Genomic DNA, 20,218 nt, shown 5'->3' with positions numbered 1-20,218 from the left:
TGCATTATTGATGAACATATGAACATCTGTTGCATCTCTTTAAGGTCTGTCAGTAGTAGGTGGTGCACTTTTATGTGTACTGACCTAATTGTTGTATTTCCAATATACCCATGGAGGTTTTTGTCGTTTTCACCTGAAATTTGAGTAGGAAACACATTTTGAATGCTATTTCTGAATAGATCCAAAAACACCAAATCTCAGGTGATCTTTCAATAACATACTGCCTAGTTGTATTAGAAACATCGTTTTTCACTGGCTATTTGGCTCTCGCATGAACAGAAGGGTAAAAGTTGGGAGTTCTTTCTTTCCTTTTTTTTTGTTTGCTAAACAGAGCCATTATTTTTGTATGGGGACCACTCTTTATTCCAAATGCCCATCTTATCCTACCTTTTGCAAAGGCTCATCTGTCTGTTTACAGTTCATACCAGTTTGCCTTAGATCTGAGACCAAAAAGTCTAAAATCCGGACACAAAATCAGATTCCGACCACAAGCCAATTTTGAGTAGAAAAAATTCGGGTCGTAAAAATGAGGCTTTTTCCTCTGTATTTTGTAGTGCAATTAGAAATTCCAGATTATTTGGTATCATTGTAGAGAAACATCTGTCTACCTTTCTATAATACCACCCACTTTAGTGTATCATGCATGACCATGATGCTACAGAGCTCGGCAGTAGGCTACTACCTCCTGCCATGTTAACTCGTCACGAGGGGTTAATGTGTTAAAGGCCATTCTCAACACTGAACAATTTCAAGATAACAACAACAAAAAAAACAGATGCAGACAAATAGTATGAAGTCCCACCCACTCACATTATCCTGACACCAATCCTAACACTAACCTCTAAGCACCAAGCAAGGCAGCTGTTAGTACCATTTTCATGTCTTTGGTATGACTAGGCCAGGGTTAGAACCCACGACCTCCCGCATCTGACACAGACACTCTAACCACCAGAACGGTTTGCCCATTCACGAAAATCTTTTTAATGCAAATTATTCTCCAGACCTGCAATTACTAAGTTTTTGATAATTGCAGCTTAACTGGAAACCAACAACAAAACGTATAGCAATAAGTATCCCTCCTTTCTAAAGCAATTTTTCTTCATTTCTAATTATTTAATAGGTATAGAGAGTGCTGAAGCAGTCACAAATTTTTTTATTCTCAAGGAATCTTTAAAGAAGTGTTTCAGAAAAGGTGTCACCTGCAAAATGTGCTAGGCAGTATCTCAACCACATATGAATTTCAAAAACTTTAGCATGAAACATTTATAACAGGAATCGCTCTAATGGCCTAGTGGTAAAAGTGTATGTCTCTGATGTGGGAGGTTGCAGGTTCGAACCTTGGCCATGTCACACCAAGGACTTATAAAAATGGTACTAACAGCAGCCTCGCTAGGTGCTCTGCATTTAGGGGTTAGTGTTAGGACTGGTCAGCCTGGTGTCAGGATAATGTGACTTGGTGGGTGTCACGTTTGCCTGCCCGCGATTACGTAAGTCAGGAACAAAGGAATAGGTTAGCAGCCATGTGTATATGTAGACCCTGCAGCTATCGTAGCGATTTGTGGTTGTACAAGAGCCCCGCTTCGTTGGGTGTCACAATTCACATTTAGACATTAGAAGTTTTGTTCTAGAACATAGGACCCTTGTTGCTGTTGTAAATCTCCATGTGTTGACAGATGGCCTAAGGCTAGACTGTAAACTGGACCGACTGGGGTAGAATTGATATCCAATCAGAACTGAGGAAAGGTGAGGCCATCAATTCAAACCAGAATTTAAGTCATTTGGGCTGGGAACGAATTAGTGATTGTAAGCCATCGTACTGGACAAGCAGCAATATACTCCGAGGAAGCCACTCGTGAACTGCGGGAAAACCCTCAGTACATTCTAAGGACAGAAAGCTTCATAAAGGTCAGTGAGTTATTTGCTTGATTGTTGCAGAATGTTACGGCATTGTAAATGTAATTATGTGCAGTATGTATATTTACTTACTAGAATCGTTAGTATGTAGAATTACATTTGTATTGTTTAATTTACATGCGTACTTGAGAAATGAGCTATGATGATGTAGATTGCAATTTCAGTCAGAATTAATATTGTAATTCGCTATTTGATTACTTCGTAGTAAACTAGTGTATCTATTCATGTGATATTCTAGATTTTGCAACTTGAATTGGTTGCAGTAAAATTAAATAATATGGACATTTGAATAGTTGTGAACACCTGTGGGAGTGTAATGTACAGAAATGCGTCCGATTGTTGTGATATTGTTCAGAATAATGAGATTAAGAATATATTGTATATAATATATATATATTGATGTGACGCAATTTAGTGATGTCTGTATGATAAGTAGGATACCGCTCTTTATTGCAACGTTGTTTTCCATAAGAACATGTGGGGTTTTCGATGTGCATGAATGCATGACTGAAGATGTAGATAGTCTTTATCTGATGACTGATTGTTGATTTAGTGTGAGGCAAAATGGCTAACGAAACATGCTAACATCTTGTGTTTTTTGCAGGAAGCTTTTGGGGACAGAACTACCTGGTAGTTAAGTCCCGAGTCTCAGAGAGGGGAGACAGGATAGAACAAGGCAGCAGGCACAGAACAAGCCTAGTCGCTAGAGAGAGAGAGAGAGAGAGAAGGAGAAAAGGAGACAAGAAGGGGAAGAGTACAGGAAGAATCGTAGTACGGAAGGAGGAAAGGAATCGGCAGAGTAGAACACAGATGAATAGAAACCAAGTACAGGGGAAAGCCATCTCACACCATAATCACATGCTGAAATAGGTTGTTACATGGTCAAGAGGAAGAAGATTGGTTGAGAAATTAAAATTCAAATTGTTATTCTTTTGAATTTCACCTTTGGGTTCTAAATAATTTAACTGTCGGCACTGCTGACTGGGGCCTCTGAGCTTTACCTGTCTCTATCACTAATTTCACTTCCTACAAAAATGAGCCAGGGTGGGAGTTCCATAGCAATTTAAATTAAATATTGGGAGCACCCCACCCCAACTCATAGCAGAACATCACAGAATGCCACAGTGGGACACCACTATAAACTGCCACATTGCAGACATCATAGCGATATAACTTAAAAATTGTTAAAGCTACGTAAAAAAATCCAAATCACACACCCACTTTTATAACAGAATTTTGATGATTTAACGCCAGGTGCTTCCTGAAAAGGTGACAGCTACAAGTATGTCTTACCAACTGCAAAAGGCAGGCTTCACAAAACCTTTTCTGGGTTGAATAAATTGGATACAGTGGCATTTTGCACCTGTGTTGACAGTCTAGGGGACATTGTATATACCTCTGTGCCCCTGTGATAATCATGATATGGAAATCTACTGTATTTAGGGGGACCGTGGGTGTCTGGGGTGGAAAAAATATCCATCCTGGACTAACTTAAAGTGCAACATTGCAGTTATGCATCTTTATAAAGCCCCAATATATACAACTCACCCTCATACAACCTAGACCCATTTCAACAAGTCAATGTTTCTTCAAAATCAAGAAATTTAAGAACCTTCCCACAAGTTTCAAAGCACAGAAGAAACAAATGTGTGCACCAATAATGGGAACAAAACAAAAGAAATGAAAAAGCAAGAGAAACAATAATGGAGATAAATTTGATCAAAAGTTGGAGAATATATTTGAGTTTAATAAGATCACTATCTCCCCTCAAACTGCATATTTCCCATGGAAGTCCCTATACCAACATCAGGAACTTTACATTTCCTTTTTGTTTATTTAAAAATGACCCCACACAAATTCATACCAAAATTGAGTCATTGATGCTAAGGAGTACAGTTTAAAACAGACACCTGTATACCCAAGACGTGACATTATTGCAAACAATGGCCCAGTCTCCAACCTAAGCCAATACGTTTTTCAATTTTTAACTTGATAGATATATTCAGTACAAAGTAAGCAGTACATCATGACCGGAACCTCTCACCCCATTATATATATATATATATATATATATATATATATATATATATGTCATCGAAACCGGGTTCAATTCTTTTAATATTATGGCTTTGTCTACAAATTTACCTTGATCTGGTCCAGGACACCAAGTCTGGGTATTTATACACAGGTAATCCTTTTCTTAGAGACCATAAATTTACCCTGATCTGGTCATGGACACCAAGTCTGTTGTATTTATACACAGGTAATCCTTTTCTTACAGAACAATTTCAGTTTCCAAAAACAAAGCACATTTTTTTTATATATATAAAAAAGGTCAGCTCAAAATCATCCAGAGAAATAGACAACACTCAGTCTGAAATCAACACCTCCTGCGCTGGAGATCACATGTATACATCTCCTACCTATCACAAGAGTTATTTTTTTTATCTCCGAGTTCAGTAACATTGCACTCTATAAAGCTATCGCTTTGCACTTGTGTGTATGTATATATCCAAACATGATCACACACATACACTCCCATAAAAAAAGAACTTTACCACAGCACAAGTGGTACACAGATTGGGGGCAGACTTAGTCACTCCCTTGCACTAAACTACATACTCTAGTCACTTGCTTAAATCATGGAGTTGAAAAAGCACAATTTGGTATTCCTTCCTTCCCCCCCACATTCCATAGACCCACAAAAATGGAACCAGCCCAAGGAATGAATAGCAGATCAGTGCCGTGTGCTATTCATAGGCCCTTCTTCACAAATTAAGAGGTACTTATGGGGTACGACAAAAACTAAACCAACAGCAAATGACAACGAAAATTGTTTAAAGTGGTACCACATACATATAGCTTCAAACATATTGTTGTTGTGTTTTTTTTAATCATATTATAGCCTTGTGGCTCAACGTGGAAATTTTTATAATATGTAACTTTCTGGACAATAACCAACTCAAAAGATATTTGATTCTGATAGCAGTGTTCAGTGAAAACTATTTACAGTCCAATGGTGAGAAGAGGTTTTATTGTGAACAAATTTGGGGCTCAGTGAGGGAATCATACTTGGCTCAAGGCAGTATCTACCTGTTCAAAATTATAAAGGAAAGGAAATAGTTGTGGCTGTATTCATTCCCTATTCTTCAAAGACGCTTGGTTAAAATTTTGAAAGTGAGATTCACTTTACGAGACGTGTAAAGCCCGTGGGTTAGTTAAAATTTTGATTTCCCTATCTGGAACCAAATGAATACATGGATGTGTCACTAAGGCAAACTGAGTTCACCTAAGCAAACAAAAGTTCTCTCTCTCTCTCTCCCTCTCTCTCTCTCTCTCTCCTTTGTCACATTGGCTTTGCTCAATTGTAGTTTTGATGAATCAGAAACTCCACGTTTAAAATCTAAAGAATACTGAGAATGTTTCCCTTTCTTTTTGTAAATACACATTCTTCTAAATGTTTGTTTTTTTTATTATAAAAATATTTAGTAAAGAAATTTTGAATATCCATATTATTGAAGCCTACTAATCACACGCATTGATGACTTTTGCTGACACTGCAATGGCATACTGATTGAGCAGAATAGTTGTAGGGTTTGACAGCACATCAGCACAATACTGGCTACATAGTGCTGATTTAAAGTAACATCCTACATACTGATCAGAAAGAAGCTTCAATGAGCTCAAGATTCAGAGTAAGAACTGATTTATTTAAAAATATGAAAAAAAAACAGTTATAACTGCATCATGTGAAATGTTTGTATGTATTACACGCAATAACCAACTCTTCTATATTATCATCATAAAATCTGTTGACTTCTGTTTTCCTTGTCAGCAATTTCAATCCATTAATGGGCATTTTTAAGGGAAAATAAAGTTTTATAACTTCAATACTGATATCTACCACTGAAAAGCTTAACCAATAGTGTGTGTAGCCCGAAACACTTGACTGGATGAAAATTTTCAGTTGCCATTTCTATCACACTGAATTTTCAACTCCTGTTTGGTCAACACCAAAATTTGTTTACATACATCATCAGCTGAGCCATGTATGGGTACATGAAATCCTGGTAATGGATACCAACACAGTAACCGGCAGTAGACACAAAATTTTTTTCCAAGGAAACAAGCAAAGTCAGCAAATTTCTTCCTCCGCCTACAATGAAGTCACAGAAATTCACAATAATGAAATCACAATAACAAAATGACCTTTAAGACTAAAGTTACTGGGCAGACATCAAAAGTAACCCAGTTTCACTGTCCTATCTTAGAGAGCTGGGCATTTGTGGAGAAAAAAACACTTGACTGATGCATGATGTCATGAAAATGAGAGGCATGAAATATACCAGAACACATTCCTGTATCTCAACCCAATGCTAATATGACAATCCATGAATGATAAAAACAAGATCTGCAATATGTTTATTGTGGCAGCTATATTGGATGTCTGCTGGGCATCATTTTCATTTCAGATGAACTAGATGGCATAAGGGATCTTCTGGAGGAAACCTCTATGAATATGATCGTCAATTCTGAAGAGTAGCAATAACACCATATTCTATAATTATTAGCACCATTTTCATTTAAGACTACTAGACAGCAAAAGAAGTCTTCTGGTAAAACCCTTTTATCAATATAATTTTCCATTTAGGAGAGGTAGTGACAGGAAGATTTTCAAGATGACTGTTATGGCAGCCTTGGTCAGATCAATTTGTCTTCTGACGAAAACTTCATTTTAAGGTGACATTCCATTTAGAACGTGTACTAATAGCACGATATAGTGGCCATAATGGATTCTGGATTGGTACCATTTTCATTTAGTTCCAGTTCTACTTAAAAATGTTCTGAGAAACTTGTTAGCTTTGAGGACAGAAAGGCATCTTCATCCTGCACTCTCCTGGGAGGCAGGACTACATGACCCAGTGTCTCTCTGCTTAGGGGGAGACTTGGTGGTAGAGTTAATTGACTTTAAAGCAGTGCCCTCCTTCTGGTGGTTTTGGGCAACTCTCTATCCACTTCAAGTGCTTTGGGGGAAAAAGTCTAATCTCCACCTCTTATTAGAACCAATTTCATAACACAATGTAGATCTAGGACCCATAAACATGACCTCACTACTATGCAGCCCTGGTCCATAAGTCAACGGCTTCAGGTAGGGAAAGGGCCAATTGCTTCCTTGTGGAGGAAGGCCACAGTGTCTCTCTGCTTGGAGGGAGTCTTGGTGGTAAAAAAAACTTTATCTGGTAACTCCACACAGAGTTAATTGATTTTAAAGCAGTAGCCTCTTCTCGTGGTTTTAGGCAACTCTATATCCACCTCAAGTGTTTTAGGGAAAAAGGTCTAATCCCACCCTCATTTTAGAACCAACTTCATAAAACTACATAGGTCTAGCACCCATAGACATGACCTCACTACTATGCAGCCCTGGTCCATAAGTCAGTGGCTTCAGGTAAGGTAAGGGCCAGTTGCTTCCTTGTGGAGGAAGGCCCCTCATCCCAAAGGGATTTAGATGAATGATAAGGAAGGGTGGATGCTGATGTGATCCCCTGCCCTAATCTGGCATCTGTAAGCCAGTTCCCAGTAGATGAGAAGGTAGTCTGGAATTGGGGGTTGGGTTGGCCTGATCCATATCTCCATACTACATGTATATGCAGTCCAAAGATTATATTGCCAACAACAGGTCCCTGGGACTGAATGAGTACTGCTACACCCCTACTGTCAGTCTTTTTGCTTTTACCAAACTGGGTCAGTAGGGGGAAGACGCACCCTCTACAGAATTGCTCTTTACCCTCATGGAATGGGATGGGGGGGGGGCAGTGCAGCTCCCCCCTCTCAGTAGGATACAGCTCTCTCCACCTGTTTATAACCTCCAATTGGAACAGGAACACTAAAACACTAATCCGTGGAGTCTCCCATGAGACTTGGGCTAAGTATTCTCTGAAGCCCAAGTAACTCAAATAAAACCCAGAACTCAGAAGAAAACGATGCCTTCTTCCTTGCTTGGTAGGTTCACTGACTCTCTACAAGATCCCATATCTCATCAGACCAAAGGCTACAAAATGGACAGACATCTGTCCTCTTACATGTACACTTAAATGGGGGTGTGCTGTGCAACTTTCTTGCCAAGTAAAATGTTCAAAATTTATTACAAAAATAAAGTAAATTAAATAAGTGGCAAGTCACAAGACAGCAAAATGCAAAGACGGGGAAATTAAAGTTAACAAACCTGACCATTGCTCCTTAGACATTATTTTGATAAAAATACAACCAATTTTGAAATACTAAAGGGAAAATAAACTTCCAAGACATGCACATGTCTGGAACAACTGTCTAAAACTAAGAGGGATTATTTAAAGTGATACACACGAGTAGGATATAATCCTGACAGTCATGAAAACTATACCACACATGACAGTTAATATAATTCATTTGTTGACCCACAAACCAGTGGCTAATCTTCTTTACAAAAATGATGTTGAACATTACTGCATGAGGACCCAAAAATATAAATGATCAGGGTCTTCACACATGTCCCAGATACACTGGGTTTTCTGTGGGGTTTTAAGATTCTGGTTTACCCTACTGGAAGAACAGAATATGGTTGGGTATTTTCTTCCCAGAATTTACTAGCTATGCAACAGCAACAGGTAGGGTATTACTGATTTTAAAATACGATTTTTGTAATACTTCCCTTGGGGAAGAGACTGTCATAAAACTACAGAGAAATTCATCATTTCCATTTTTATTTTATATCATACCCTTTCACATTTCATACACCTCATATCTAAAGAAATATAATGAAATTTTTGTATTAAATGTTTTGTAATGGGATTTTATTTCCTATTAAAAGTCTGAAAATATTCTTCTTAAGAGTGAGCAAGAAAAAACGACATTTTCACACAAAAACAGTTGCATACTTGACAAATTAATAAGTAAAATTTCCATTAAAACTTGAAAAAAATTCTTAAGAATAATCAAAACATAAATGATAATTATTACATATACACTAAACAGTTTCTACAGATGCCATGGTGATCCAGTGGTTAGCATGCCAGACTGGGTTGAAAGTTTGAAATTTGCCCACACCAACCCATGTTGGCTGCCATGGTGTCCCTATTCAAGACATTATTCTCCAAGTGCCTTGCAATTAGCCTTCAATGTGCTGATATGCCATAAATTGTGCCAATCATTAATTTGTCAGCAAAACCATCCTGGGCTATACAACAACAGCTTTTTATTCCAGCTCTAAATGTTAAAGTGTCAGTGTATTTATGTGTGGTTAATACCCTCCAGGGCTCAACATTAATATTTGATATCAATGTCAGGCAAGTTCTCAGACTCTTTTGCCCTGACTAACACAATACTGCCAGAACCTAAAATTTGGTTGGAGAGTGTATTAATGGGGCTTGTATCCTCCAGAGCTCAACATTAGTATTTGAGATCAAAGTCAGGCAAGTTCTCACAGAACTCAATTTACCCTGAATAACACATTACCTCAACCCTATTTTGATCAAATCAAAAGAGAAGAAATTGTTACAAAACTAACTGACGCACCACAGAATTAATACTGGTGATATTTTTTAACTCATTAACCACTGGAGACTTTTGTCATTTTTGCCTGAAATGCAAGCAGGAAACACATTTTGGGGCTACTTCTGAATACATCCAAACATGCTTCCAAGAGATTTTTGTTTAGCCTGATGCCTAGTTGTGTTGGAAACATTGCTTTTCATTGGCTATTTCGCTCGTGCAAGTGCAGAAGGGTAAAAGTTGGAGTCCGTATAATTTTTACTTATTGGACCTATCTTTTTCATATCCAGGCCACTTTTTATACCAAATCCCTAACTTGTCCTACTTTTGCAAAGGTTCGACTGTCTACGTGCAGTTCAGACTGTTCTGCCTTTGATCTGAGATCAAATAGTCTAAAATCCTCACACAAAATCCAATTATGACAATGGGCAAATTTTTGGTGTAAAAAAATCGGGTTTTTCGCTCCGTATTTTGTAACACGAGTAGAAAGTCCACATTGTTTGGAATCACTGTAGAACTACATCTGTCTACTTTTCTGTAATATCACCCACTTTGGTGTTATTTTAAATCACAATGACGCTACAGGAAGTAGGGTACTAAATGTACCACCAGTGGTTAATGTGTCGAAAGTAGTGTCCCTCAATGGGACTGACACTCTACTATCTGAAAAGAATTTACAGGAATTGAAAATAAGATAATTTCTTCCTTTTAGCTTTGAGTGTTGGAAACATCTTTGATATTCTTCAGTGATAAGGTTTTAAAATTAGCTTCAGTGCTAGAAATACCGCATGTCAGATTCATGCCATTTTTACTTGTGACAAAGTAGACATCATTAGAAAAAAGTCTTGGTGAAAAACTCGTGTCATAATCTTCATTCAGTTGGAGTAATAACAACAAGAGTTTGAACACTGATGTCATGGCAGCCATATTCAATAAAAAGCCCCATGTCAAAATGACTTTCCATTTAAGACAAGTCCAAAAAATATAATTTTCAAGATGACCACTGAACATCTGAGTCATTTTAATTTGAAAATCAACAAAACATTATCAAAAGTCTTTTAGTGAAAATCCCATGGTGATATGACCATTCATTCAGGCAAGTAGTGTTAAGATTTTCAAACTAGCCACTGTGGCACCCATTATTGAACTCAGATCAATATTATTTTCTTATAAGACCCAGTAGACATCATAAAAAAGTCTTCTGGTGAAAACCCATTGTAAATATGACTTGCATTCAGGAGGAATGGCAATAACAAGATTTGTAAGATTGCTGGTGTGGTAAACATAATGGATAACATACCAGCATCATTTTCATTTATGGCCATTTAGACATCAAAATACATTTTTTTAATGAAAATCTTGTACTGATACAAACATATTGCAGAAGCGGGAGGTTGTGGGTTCAAACCCCCGCAGAGCCATACCAAAGACTAACAAAAATGGCACTAACAGCTGCCTCACTAGGCGCTCAGCATTAAGAGGTTAGTGTTAGGACTAGTCTGCCTGGTGTCAGGATAATGTGACTGGGTGGGACATCATGCTCCATGTCTGCGGCATGATGCCCCAGTGCTAAACATCACTATAAACTGCCACACTGTAGACATCGTAGCGATATGACTAAAAAATTGTTAAAGCTACGTTAAAAATCCTACTAAATACACACACACACATACCACCATAACGAAGGAGTTGAGATAACAATAAAAAGGTTTTAAAATAGCTGATCTAATGGCCATTTTGTCTGTCAAATCAGTACTATCATAAGAAGTCTTTTAGTCAAAATCCCACATCAATATTACTTTCTGTTCAGCAGGAGTTGTGGCCAATCTATAGTCATACTGTATGTCAGATCAGCAGCATTTTTATTTAAGACCAACTGTTCATCATAAGAAGCCTTTCAGAGAACACCACAGCGATTCAGGAGCAACAATAAGATTTTCATGATTGGCCACTGTGCAGTAGCCATAATGAATGTCCGATCAGCATTATTTCAATGAAGACCAACTGTCATCATAAACAGTCTTCTGATGAAAATCCCACATCAATAATTTTTTGTTTTTGTTTAGGAGGACATGCGATAATAAGTTGTTTTCATGCTGGCTGCTAAAGTATCTACATTGGACACCTGATCTCCACCATATTTATTTAGGACCAACTAGACATCACAAGTCTTTCAGTGAAAACCCCCATGTTCATTTACTCATCCAATCAGAGAAGCAGCAATAACGGGGTTTTCAAGCTGGATTTCATGGTGGTCATATTGTCACATCTGCATCATTTTCATTTCAAACCACCCAGACATCACAGGAAGTCTTTTAGCTTTAATCCCATGCTGATATTACCATCCATTCAGGAGAAACAGTGATAAGAATTTCAGGAAGGTTACTATGTGCCCATATGAGATGTTCAAGTTGCACCATTTTCATTTAGGACCAAGCAGATGATGGAGATGAATGTGTATGTAAAGTTTCATGGCAGTCCTCCACATAGTTATAGGAGGAGTAGCTAAATATTTGTGCTACGAGATGGACAAATGATCCACGAAAGTTTGGCGCAGATCAAGGCAGACTAAAACACTAACTGCATATAGACGACCTTTGTTTCAAGTAAATAATGAAATACTTAAGCAAAAGTCTAGTAATTATCAAAAGAGTTAAAAGGGCAAAATATTGTATAATACAAATCTACTTCTCTTCATTTGAGTTTTAACTTCTACCAACATTTCCTCCTACCTTTATTTGCACAACCTGAAAATCACTTGCCAAGTTCAACTTATTTAGCATTTCACTTGCCCTAATCTTAGTTTCACTTCTTTCAAGAAATGGTGCAACTGCTAATGTCAAGCCCTGCCTGCTTCCCAATCCTATTGCCAAACATATTATGTTAGCATATATTTGCATTTTATCTTTGTACAAGTTTGTCTTTTCCAATAAACTACTGTTATTATTATTGAAACTATAAATCATTACATGTCATCCATGCTAATTTTTAATGTGCCATTCCCACAGTAGTTGTCTCCCCATTTCTGCCATTTTTGAGGAATCTGAAGAACTTCATTGTAATTACAAAGTTCAAACCAAGAATCTGCCACTGCAATTTACCTTGTGGTATTCTTATGATTACAGTCAAAACTGTTCCAACTGTTACAATGCTGCACTCTCTTGCCATAAGGTTTGTCATTACAACATGTTCTTTTTTCCTTGGACTGCATTATGAAGTAGGACTACTGTACATTCAAAACCTTGACCTTCATTTAACAGCCACATCCATTACTGCCAACTGTGATCAGTCCCAAAGATTAATCTCTTGTAAACTTTTCACTGTACATCAAGTTAAATATTTTCTTACACATGTGAATATTGAAATTTTTGTAATTACAAAGGAATCCAATACTGTACATGTAAAAACTTGTTAAAATATCTCTATGAAAATTAGATGCTCCAACATGGCACACAATGGAAGCAACTCCCTCTTTTGAAAATGCTCTATTCAGATCTGTCATCATGGACTCCAGACCATACTGATCTCCTCCCACATCACAAACTTGAAAATGATTGATTTTTCTATCAGCATCATCTGACTATTATCAACATCACCAATTATGTCCTGATTGAATAGAAACATGAATACAAAAGGTAAGATTCAAAAGAAAGGAGAAACAGAAGAAGAAGAAAAATGGCTATCACTCAAGCTGAATATTGATTTTCTGAGGAATAGCATAGTACTAAAACATAAATGTCCCCAATCAAATGGTAAAGTTTCTGGTCTAGGCTTGTTTGCCCTAACATGTCGACCTGTAGTTTCTCAAAGTGCAGATCTCTAATTTTAGTGACCTATCACAGTATGTCATACCAACACTGACACCTTGTGTGAGATCAACAGTTTTGATGAAACAAATTATGCAATTGGATAATTCTAGAATCACTAATTCTCTAATCAGCTGATCCTGTTCCTAGTTTACACAAAACTGTCTAATGCAAGATCAAAGTACTTCAAGAATACCTTCATCTATAATAAGACCATCTCAGCTGTTATTCAGTAGGATCATAAATCCTTTTTCTTTTGTTTTATTTGTCAACAGTTCAACAGAAAATCAAAAATACACATGTGATGGCTCACTCATAATCATACAGATGCTTAACAGAGAGCAGTAAACATTCTGAAGGCTTTCAATGACTCAGCCAACGAGCCTAATAAATACAACTCGGGATTGCAACAACTTTGCTGAAAAAGAGTGGGTTCATGAAATCAATAACTTGGATGGTAGCCCATACTTTTGGGAAATATTCTCTAAAAACTATGGTGAAATCATAGCAGTAAACACCTGTACAAGTCAAACAAGGACCATAACTCTGTTAAATTCTATTGGAAAATTATGAAAATTGAACTTGATCTATGTCAATCTAAAGCCTCAAATCAAATATGGTTCCAATCCATATTGTTTTTCAAATGTTTCTGACTAGAAATGAAATCGGACATATTATATGCTATGACAGGATGGAAAGGAAGGATATGGGTAATGCTATATACCCCTATGAAATCTGTGAGAGATATTATATGGCATGACAGGATGGGAAAGAAAGGGTATGAGCAACACTACTTCCCCATAGAAATCTGTGACAGATATTATGTTGTTGCTATTGTTTAATGCCAATTTTCAGCACATGCTAGGTTATTCATGGCAGCCAGTATAACTGGTGGAGGAAGAACCAGGGAAAACCCTACTGGAACTACAGACCACTAGCAAGTTTTCCAACATACAAACATTGGCAGATAGAGGTGAAATGGCAGTGATCAATAATGGCTAGCAAAAAGACCAATCGTCTCCCCACCCCCCACCCCTGGGCCCCCAGGCATGACAGGATGGAAAGGATGGATGTGTAACACTATATACCTCTCTGAAATCTGTGACATGACAGGATCGAATGGAAGGATGTATGTAACAATACATACTGGAAGTGAGTGGTATGTACTAATGTACTTTTTAGACCGCTCCAGAAGTGGGATGTCATGGGTTGGAACCCCGGCCAAGTCATACCAAAGACTTACAAAAATGGTACAAACAGCTGCCTCGCTAGGTGCTCTGCATTAAGAGGTTAGTGTTAGGACTGGTTGGCCTGGTGTCAGGATAATGTGACTGGGTGAGGCATCATCCTACATGTCTGCAGCATGATGCCCCAGTGCTAGACATCACTATAAACTGCCACATTGCAGACATCATAGCAATATGACTGAAAAATTGTTAAAGCTACGTTAAAAATCCTAATCACAAACATCACACACCCTATGTACTTTTTCACTGTACTGGTTACTAGCTTCCATCAGTATGAAAATTCCAGAGGAATTTTTTACAACTTTAATGATATTAACAGCATGTTTTCAGTACAGTATTCATGCAGGATTATATTTTATGTTTTATATATGTTCATGTTTTCACTGATGCCTGTGCATGTGTTCCAGGCATGATACTTTGAATTTTAAAATTACTTAATTATTCAGTGTCAAGCCAGACTCTTCACATCATGTTGTATATACTGTATATATTGTAAATAACAGATAGAAGGCCTCAAGGTAGATTAGTTCTGTAACTGAGTTACCTTCTCTAAATAAAGTCTTTATTATTATTTATTATTATTATTATTATTATTATGAAAAAATGTTTTAAAACATTATCTTTTTTTCTGTCACAAATTAATCATGAATATTACAACTATAATTATAATTATCAAGTAAGCCAATGCAGTGTCCAAATTTAATGTTGTGAAAATTTGAGCCAAATCCAACATTCTGAAATCTTTTGGATTTAAAAAAAAAAAAAGAAAACATGTAATAGTTTAGTTATTTACCAGGGTATGTGAATGTGTTAAGAATATCTATTCCTTTGCAAGACTGCAAATTTGTCTACAATTATTAGTGCACTTGTTTTATGTCTGAATTTTACATAATTCTCATGTCCACTAAATACTTTTTCGTTTTGGTGTGTTTTATGTTTACTGGGAGAGGGGTACACTGTGACTTTCTTTTGAATTTGGTGTTATTTTGTCATAATTCAGAGGAAGATATTTTTCCAGCTACTGACCAATAAAAATTAAATAAAAAAGTATCAGACCCTGACTCAAGAACAATGAATTGCTGGTCCCTAACTGCTGTATATTGTGATATGTATCACACAGTACATTAAAAAATATCAGTGTACAAAATTTGTTGTAGTACACAGCTCTACTATATACCACTCTGAATCCGAGACATTACTGGATGGAAAGGAAAGGAAGAATATGGACAACACTTCATAACCTTCTGTGAATATGGCAGAGGGCATAAATGGCAAAAAATGCTGCCCAAAAGGTCACAGCAACTTTTTTATCACACAACCAAGTTGTTGTTGTAGGGTTTTCAGCACAAAATAGTTCATACATGGTGGCCAGTATAAATGGTGACGAAGAACCCTGGAAAACCCTGGGTAGATTCACCGACCCACAAGAAGCTACTGGCAGGCTTTCTCAAGTACCCACGTTAGCTGAGCCTGAGACTCAAACAAATGCAGACAAAGGTGAGATGGCAGTGATCCAGAACAATGAGCGCTTTACACCACTCTGCCAGTCGGGGGCCCCTACATGCTAGTCTACCTGCAGTAGGCCAAAAATACCATTTTAAAGGCCATCTACCACACATAACATTTTATAGTTGAACCTATACCATGTTTTGAAAATTAAAAGAACTTTTGTGTTTTTACATTATTACACAGACATCAGCCCAAACATTGTATTTGCACATGTTCCATCAACATATTAGAGAAACCTGCTAGAACCAGTCTACTGTGGAATGGAAATGTTCCACCATTACATTGGCCAGTGCGATGATGCATCACTGAGCAAAATAACAGTTGACAAGTGTGTACAATATGCTACTGATTACCTTGTTCTTGGGGAGTATAAGGCCAAATGTAGGATGTTTTTGGATATGTTACAAGTAATAAAGGAATAATAGGTGGCCGTGATGTCTTCTGATTCTTTGATGAAAATCGGCAGACCTTTGGCAGAGGAAGTTTAGAGAAAGACCAACAATAATAGATGATTTCAGCAGACACTTGATTAAGAACAATGGTTTGTTATCAAGTTCAATTAATATTTTATTCATCAAGATGTTTTAAGAGGAGTACTTAAGAACAGCTCTTCAATAATTTGTTCAATTCATTACAAAATGCTGAAAAGTGTCCTTTCTCCCAATGCTAAGAAACCACTGGCTAAGATATATAATATTACAAAATTAAATAATGCTTGAATATCAGAATTTAAATGTGTGCAGGCAAATAGTAGAGGTCCTGGGTTTCCACAATCTGTTTAACATCAGATCTCCACTGTAATACATGAAGATCTGACAGCAACCGCTTAGGGGTCATGTTCTGGCAATCTATGTTAATTATCATAATCACTTATTTTATCAACCAATCAGATGAAGTCTTATGTCTTTGTGCTTGGAGACAGAGCACTGTGGATATAGGAGCATGAATGTGTACCAAATGATTTGCTTCACTTTCAGATTTTTGTAAGCTGCACTTCCATTGGCTAATTCAAAGGTCACCAGAACATGACCCTTAAGCAGCTGTCATCAAATCCTCACGAAGGACATATGAGATCTGATTTTAATCAGATTGGAGTTTCCCTTGTGTTTCAACAGTATTTCATAAGCTTTGCATAAATTAAGTTCAATCCCTTGATGCAATATATCAGTTAACAATATATTACAAAATAATTGATTCTTGGATAAATTCTTCACCAAAAGCATAAATACAATGTATTTTTTCATTGTTTATTTCAATTCTAAATCAGTTTTTTAAAATACATTTACAGTGGTGAAACCTGCCAGCAGATTTTTGGACCTGAGCAATGAGAAAGTAGCCCTTGAGGATGAGATTCAGGAATACATTGCAAGTCCATGTCAGGAACATCCTCCATGGGGTGAACATAATGTGGAGGAGTATTACAAAGCAGTCAGCAACCTTACAAAGTAAGCAACAGGAAAACTAAGTTGGAACTTCTTTGCAGACTGGGCACAGTTGTCCTGTCATTATACCATTCTAATACTGATATAGAGAGGATGTTCTCCATTCTTTGCAAAATACTAAGTGATTCTGAGGAAAATATGGGGCAAAAAACACCTGAGAACCTGTAAAGTGTGAAACATAATAATCGTGGTGGATGTCATCAGGGGTCACTAGACAGCGATATCATGAAGGAAACTAAAGATTCTATAGAATGTCATTTTTAAAAAATCTTTGCAGTGAACTATAAGACGAATTATTTTTTTTCTTTCATTAATGAACAATATACTGACTTGTTACTGCAACACTGCCATCAGAATCTGAATCAGTACTTAATGCAATAATCTCACATTTTTAAGTTTAATTTTTGGGCTGAGTGTGTGTTAATTAACAATATACTGACTTGTTATTGCAACACTGCCATCAGTCATATCTATAGGCTTGCAGTTAATGAAAATAGGGATAAAAAGTAGTGAATTTGGACATGAATTAGTGAACAATAACTCCATCCACTCTGACCGTCATTACTACACTATATCAAGATCGCAATATAAAACTAAAACACTACATATATGTAGAAATATATCTGCATTTCTATTTATTATGGTATTCATAAACTTCACTTGCTCTTTTGATTATTTATCAAGACATGATACTATGGCAGGCTTGAACTTCCTCAACTGCTTGATCGTAAATTTGTTTTCTAAACAGTTCAGACTTCTTGCCTGCTGGTTGATCTTGGTGATTAAAATTGCTGACAAATTTTCTGCAGCTAAGAAGGTCCTAAAGTCTGTCTTATTTTTCCTCGCTAGAGAAAATACTCTTTCGCTGTCACTGTTGCTGTGAGGAATGCACAGGAGCTGCAGCACTTTTGGTTCTTCCACAGGAAAATTTGGAAGCGATTTTCGAGTCCAGGAACATTTGTTGGAACAAACGTTTAGCATGGTCTCCAGCTGATAAAGGTAGATTGTGTTCAACAAGAAAACTCACAAATAATGCTTCAGCGTTGGTAGCTTGCAGGTCTTCCGCCGATGGCTTAAAATATTACAGAGCTCAAATCTGCGAATTCTTAATTTTCCCAATTTCTACATGTTTTTTGCAATCGATGTGCTTTCTCACATCGTGCTTCCTCACATCGTCTCTGCCACCATGCCCAATACTACAATTTGTGGCACACTGTGTGCAAAAAGCATTATGTATTTCAATGTTTAATGGCAGAAAGTATGGCCAATTTTTGATATATTCCAAATTAAACTTCACTTTTTGAGCAATACATTTCCTTTTCCTTGGTGGTGAAGACATTTTAAAGATTTTACATGTGATGCTGAACGGTAACTCAAATCAGTGTTGGTGATGCATGTGCGGAGCAAAATTCTGGTTATGCCCTAGTTTCTCTCAAAAGCATTTGTAAAACTACTCTTATACATATAGATTAAAATAGGCTAAAATGCTTGCTACCAGGCTAATTGTACTGATCAGCTGTAGTTCTACTAATACTGCGACCAGCAGTACTGGATCGTTTAGGCAACTGCCAATATCATGATAGCGCTTAACAGGAAATCTGTTATTTTATTAAAGATTTTAAATAATTGAGAATTGCAGAATTCGTGAACTTTTGGCTTGTGGCGTGAATCCGTGAATCGCTGAAAAAGTCATGAAATTCATGCCAAATTTGTGAGGGTTGGTAGCTATACATATCACTATGATGTCAGCAGTGTGACAGATTATAGTTATGTTTAGCACTGGGGCATCATGCCAAAGACATGTAGCATGATGTCCCACCTAGTCACATTATCCTGACACCAGGCCAACCAGTCCTAACACTAACCTCTAAATGCTAAGCGCCAAGTGAGGCAGCTGTTAGTACCATTTTTAAAAGTCTTTGGTATGACTCAGCCAGGGTTCGAAACGCGACCTCCCACATCCAAGGCGTATGCTCTACCACTAGGCCACCAGAGCGGTCACTGAAGAATGTAAAATTTATACCAATAAAATATCTACTGGTTTAAAAGTCAGTCTACTAATTAAATTTTTTTAATCTGCTGTTCATAAATCCAGGTTGTCACATATGTATTTTATATTTCCTTATTTAGCTACTTCAAATCATAAAGTATTAACAAGTCATCTGGTCTGATGTTTATGAAACCAAACAAAATCATCAAGGAGCTTAAGACCACAATGAATTAAAGAAACTTGTCTTAAGAAAACTAATGATTGATTTTCCCACAAGCTTTTATACAACTCAGTTATTATAATTACTGATGATATCAACCTGTCCTAATTGCATTTAATATTCAAGGATAATTGGAAATGAAGCCTGGGTCTATCAGACTGGAAAAAATGTTGCAAATTGCAAACAAATGTTTCAGAAATAAATCAATAAAATTCGGAATTCTTCAATATGACATCTTAGATAGTACTTGCACATGCCTTAACAAGCATGTAACACTTCTAACTGGTCAAAACTCAAAAACAAAAAATCAGTACTTAATGCAATAACATTTTTAAGTTTAATTTTTGGGCTGAGTGTTTGTTAATTAACAATATACTGACTTGTTATTGCAACACTGCCATCAGAATCTGAATCTGATTTTTGTTCAAAACTTGTTTTCTTATGCTATGAAGGGAATACAGAGTATGGCAAAAAATTGAACTTGTTTTGTTTTCAGTCCCCTTGAAGAATGTGTGTGTGTGTGTGTGTGTGTGTGTGTGTTAGATTTTTAACGCAGATTTAAC

At 36.9% G+C, this 20,218-nt stretch overlaps 1 protein-coding gene and 1 long non-coding RNA gene across 6 annotated transcripts in view; one reads left to right on the top strand and one right to left on the bottom strand.

Annotated features, from left to right (window-relative positions):
- LOC149785237 (uncharacterized) overlaps positions 1–20,218 on the bottom strand; it is a 226,185-nt gene that overhangs the window by 160,437 nt on the left and 45,530 nt on the right. The window contains exon 1 of one of the 5 annotated variants that reach the window (XM_089979068.1): positions 4,060–4,667. The exons of the other annotated variants lie outside the window; for them this stretch is intronic. The gene's annotated coding sequence lies outside the window, so the exon portion shown is untranslated. Of the gene's footprint in view, positions 1–4,059; positions 4,668–20,218 lie in introns of those variants that run through there. 5 annotated transcript variants of the gene reach the window in all.
- LOC149785238 (uncharacterized) lies at positions 4,756–18,270 on the top strand. The gene is made up of 2 exons (XR_016413496.1): positions 4,756–5,127; positions 17,292–18,270. It is a non-coding gene; the product is annotated as an uncharacterized LOC149785238 (long non-coding RNA).

This window comes from Sinohyriopsis cumingii, chromosome 13 (genome assembly GCF_028554795.1).
Source record: "Sinohyriopsis cumingii isolate HCF-2022 chromosome 13, ASM2855479v2, whole genome shotgun sequence".
Taxonomy (NCBI): Eukaryota; Metazoa; Mollusca; class Bivalvia; order Unionida; family Unionidae; genus Sinohyriopsis; species Sinohyriopsis cumingii.
Note: the sequence above shows the minus strand (reverse complement) of the source record. Positions and strands in the feature narration are given on the sequence as shown.